Below are 5,028 nucleotides of genomic sequence, written 5' to 3'. Positions count from 1 at the left end.
CATTCACGTCACCTGCAAATATTCTAAAAGCAAGCACACTGGAGCAATAAGGTAGATCATTAATGTAAATCAAAAATAAAACTGGTCCAAGCGAGCTTCCCTGGGGAATACCACAGGTAACTGCTCGCCTCAAAGAGACGGTATTCCCCATCGCAGTATACTGTTGCCTGTTTGTTAAGTAGCTGGTGAAAAGTTGAAGAGGCACCCCTCTTATCCCATACTGTTCCATTTTTTTTTTCAACAGAATGCTATGATTAACAGTATCAAAAGCTTTAGAAAAGTCTAAGAAAACCCCACAAGTAAAATAACTCATCCGTAGAAATAACAAATGGTTTAGTGTCCGAGAAAAGAATTTGTGGAGTAACTTCTTCCATCAACTTTAAGCTATTACTGGTGTACCGTTTTGTCTTTCTCGTTCTTTTTCTCTCTTCTTTCATTTGTGTTCTTCGGACATAGGCCGTCCAGGAATCTTGCAACCTTAGTAGATTCGAAGTTTAAAATCTTAAGACACACCAAAAACTCCAATTCAGAGCAAAAAGCAGTCCTAAACAAATTAAGAGAGAATGTCCACTAAGATCGAGCCGGATCGAGAATTCATGGCACATGATGAAAAATAAATTTTCTCCATATTTCGTCCAAAGATACCCTATGGTGAGCTTAGAAACGTGGTGGGGTTTTTTTCTAGAAATATTTTTATTAACGCCCCCAAAAAATAAAAACCATTAATGCCGAAGGTTTCTTGAAAAACACCCAAAATTAACTTGCAGCATACCTTCTACTAAACTTCGCTCTGTTTCATTCGCTTCAGTCTTAATCCTGTTCGTAGCATGAAAATGAAATGTCTAAGATTTAGTAAGCCATTTTAGTCCAGTTAAACTAATTTGGATTGATTTTCGAAGTCTCGGCGGGCCGACCAAGAATTACCAAAATTCGCTTACCCGAAATTCTTAATTTGGCGCTCTTTTTCACAGTACGATTTCCCTATCCGGTAAAACGCCAATCGTTTTGAAATTAGTATTTTTTACAATACGAAATGTTGTTCTCTAGCCCGGTATAAAAAATAGTTTCGGGCTTTTTATCACAACCGAGTAATAAGGCTCTAAAATCCGGATATTATCACAACATAAACTGTGTAAGCAAGTGACATTCCTTCACGTATTACGTTATTTAAAATAACAAAAACCTTGGATATTTCTCCTTGGTTTTAGCGTTTATCACCCATAAACCACAGAAGAAATGACGAAAAAATTTTATACTCCTCTGGCATTCAAAATATCTGGTTCCGAGTATATTTTATCTTTGTGTTTAGCCATCTCGACAATTAGTATCGCTTGAGAGCAACCAACTCGAATGTTCTATTTCTGTCCCACGTTCTAAAATGTTAGCAAGAGCCCCGGGGGGTACTCCCTTATATGGGCTATATAGGTATGTGCGGCCCCAAAGGCTAGGGTTTTTCAGACGTTGTGGTCATAAATAGGGTATCGATTTTGGCCAATTTTCCGCCACTGTGGTCATGAATGGTAAAGAGCATTTATGAGTTAAATGTCTGCTTCAACGTAAATCTCAAAGCATTTTCCTTGATCTCTTGTTTGAACTCTTAATAAACAGCAGTTACCAACGGGTATCTCGTGCTGAACGCTTGAGCCAAACGGCTCCTGTCTTTTTAGCTAATGTCACACAGTAAGTGAAGAGGCCATGCATGTTCATGAGTTGGTGATAAGGCCAGGGAGAGGCAACGCAAATACTCATAAAGAAATTTATGCAGATATGGTGGGAAAAAAAATAAAGAGAAAATTTTATTTATACAATAAGTTTTAAACATTCTAATATGCGTACGTACATATCAGAAATTAAAGGGAGATTGCACATAAAAAAATTCCACGTGCTTTTTGGCCCAAACAGATAGAAAAAATAAAACAAAACATATTCTTCAAACGCTTGTGGACCGAGTTATTTCCTTAATCAGTTATAGAGATGAATTCTCTCATCCTTATACAAGGTGAAAGTTTGTTGTACCGCCCTTCGATAAAGGGTAGCAAAACTGCTGGTGACTGGTACATTTGGCCACAAAACCAGCCCATCAAAAAAACCCTAAAGGCGGCAGTAAAAATCCACCTACAAAAACGAATTTGTGAAAATACGTCTTTCTGTGTGCCTTTTTGGCTTGCATTGTACCGAATAAGGTACGTGAAATGTAAATGCGCCATTATTTTTTAGTGGCATAAATAAGAATAAAAAAGTTCTGGAATGAAGTTACTCTACACGAAAGAGTAGACATTGAGGGTTGGAGAGTTTTTTGGCGTCTTTTATCTGCTAAGGGCCTCTGGCGGAACATTTTTGAGCTTTTTAATTCAAAACCTAGACCTACGATAAAAAAGACATGCTGCCTGTCGTACATGTTGCCTATCTTTTCTGAACACAACTCTTTTCTGTCTCTAACTCGTTTTCAGTTTTCACTCGTGAATTACATAATGTTAATACAAGACAGTAGAATGTTCCAAGAACGCCTCACTGTTGACATGCACATTCCTAACAAAGCGATTGTATTTTGTCGATGTATGGCTTCTTGCGTCGAACTGTTATGCCTGCAGTATCAATATCAAAGGAAGTACAAATGTCCTTTAAAACTGTAATGGAAAATTCATTCAGCTTCTTTTGGGACACCATTTCACAAAAATTATAGGCGTCATAGACCATAGGATGTTTAGGTGCAATCTCACTTGCAGCCTCGTTTACAACACGTTCTAGACAGGCCTTATGTGCGGCGACCTCTACACCTTCCTGATCGTCATTCTCGAGGGTTTTCTTTCAAGCAAGGCATGAGAAGAAGCCAGCTATTTGGGTTGCTGCAAGAAACTCGTCGCTTGAAAACAATCTATCTCCAGTTGCATCCTTTGCACACATCGTTGATCTAGCAACAGCTGCAGGATCTGCCTTACTTCCGGTCTGCTCTCCAAGCTTAAACTTTGTAGTTAGATACGACTTTTGGTTTGCCGTGAACCTAGTCCTCTGTGTAGCACGTGGCTTTAGTGCCCAGCCCATGGGTTGCATATCTGTGAGACCTGCCGGTGTGCTGACAGTGCTGACTACTGGCACTTCCATGGCTTGCCCCTCGAGTTGTTCTGCATATTCTTGGGCAGCTTTGTCGAAGAGTGTCTCGTTCTCTAAAGCGCGCTTGTGTGTTCCACAATCCAAGTGCTGCATCATGGAGGAGTGCCTCAGGAATGTCTGTATACAACCTTCCTCAGGACACGTGAACAGTGCCTCGCGCAATGCTGAGTGCTCTTCTTCAGTTTCGGTATTATCGTCAGTGCCGTGGATACCACTCGGATGCGCGCCATATGCTCGTCTTTTCACACCCGATGAGAATGAGCTTGGGTGCGCCTGGCATACTACCAAGGACAGTAGCCTATTTGATAGCTGAGCCTCAGGTATCTGGGATATCAGCTTTCTGGTTCCCACGCCATACACTCTCCATGCACAGATTCCCGCTTCAGAAAACTCCATATTCGAGAGTAGGCTTACTCCATCGATCTTGTATGAGTCCATTGAAAGGCTTGTGATGGAGTCACAAAGGGTGACACTCAGTGATGGTACCCCACTGGAAGATCGAATGGCATCCGTCATCTGTTCTGGAATCTCAATATTGTGTCCTGAATTTAGGTAAATATGCATGTGTGATTTTATGGATGCCGCCTTGCGGTCACAGGCTCCTTTTCCCCCCTGGGGATGGGAGAAATCAAGCCGTTTGATGGTTACACCCAGCTCTGCTCCTAACTTGCTTGCGCAAACAATGGTGGTCCAGCAGTGATAGCAACCAGCATTGTCTTGGTGGAAGCTGACTTTCTTCAGGCCTGGTATGATGGTCTTGAGCTGCTTAATGACGTCTGCCATTACTGCAAGAACTGCGCAGCTGTCCTGACTACACGTCTGGAAGATATGAGCAAAAGTCAGCATTTGAAACTGGTAGCTAATCTTTCTGAATGCTACACTGATATGCCAAGGAATACCGCATTTACCGAACCAATCAGTTTGACTTTCGCGGTATTTCCTCGGCAGATATTTCATGGCCCAGTCCTGGACAACTAACACAGATGACTCGTCAAGCAATTCTAGGATGTCAATCCTGGAAGCATCTTGGTTGATAGAGTGCAGTATATGAGCCTTCCAGGCAAGGATGCTTGTCTTTGCTTGCCTGACGCTGAATGACAGCTCCTCATAGGCTTCGGGTAGCATATTGCCTTTCTGGGCGGTGAGCGCTGCATCTATCTTGCTGAGAGTTGTTCTTTTTGTTTGGAATGTTATCTGTGACTTTGCGCCGTTTGTTTTGAGGCATCCCCGACAGCACAATTAATATAAGTACTCCTTTTCGTATAAAAAAGCCTCATGTGTGCCACCCACCTTTAAACCGGGCCATTAAAATACTTTTTTTTAGACTTCGTAGTCTTTTGGTGGATGTTTTCTTTTGGTTTGCTTTTCTTGGCAATCGTGTGACAAAACCTTTTTAGGCCAACTTAAGAAAATCATTCGCGTGACGGACAAATTTGGTCAAAATTCGACAAGAGTTCATTTGCTGACACGCCTTTGTAGACTGTGGAAAATATTGCATAGATATTTTTCCTTTTCTCGGCTGAGAAATAAATTACTGCAGCCAAAAGCTTGCGCTTTAGTTTCCATTTAGCAATAGTGTGAATTTGATTAGCTAAGTCAACAAGAGATAAGATCTAGTATATGTAACTTTAGACTCCACGTTTAAAGATAGCATTAGCACTGTTTTGTGCAGAGCCTGGTGTTCTGATATTCCATATTCAAACTAAGCTGAAAGACCTTCATCTCCTTTGTTTGTCATCGAAAAAAACAATAAAAACAAGACAAAATCTGCAAGTTTCGGAAATTTGTTCGGTGCGTTTGTTTACCGTTCCAGATGTTGACATGTTATAAGTTTGTGATTTTCGGGATTTTTAGAGCGCTGGCACGCGGCGTTGATAGAAAGCCCAGAGAAAAAAATTACATGACATCTTAGTACCT

The sequence above is a fragment of the Montipora capricornis genome, chromosome 7 (assembly GCF_036669925.1).
Source record: "Montipora capricornis isolate CH-2021 chromosome 7, ASM3666992v2, whole genome shotgun sequence".
NCBI lineage: Eukaryota > Metazoa > Cnidaria > Anthozoa > Scleractinia > Acroporidae > Montipora > Montipora capricornis.
Note: the sequence above shows the minus strand (reverse complement) of the source record.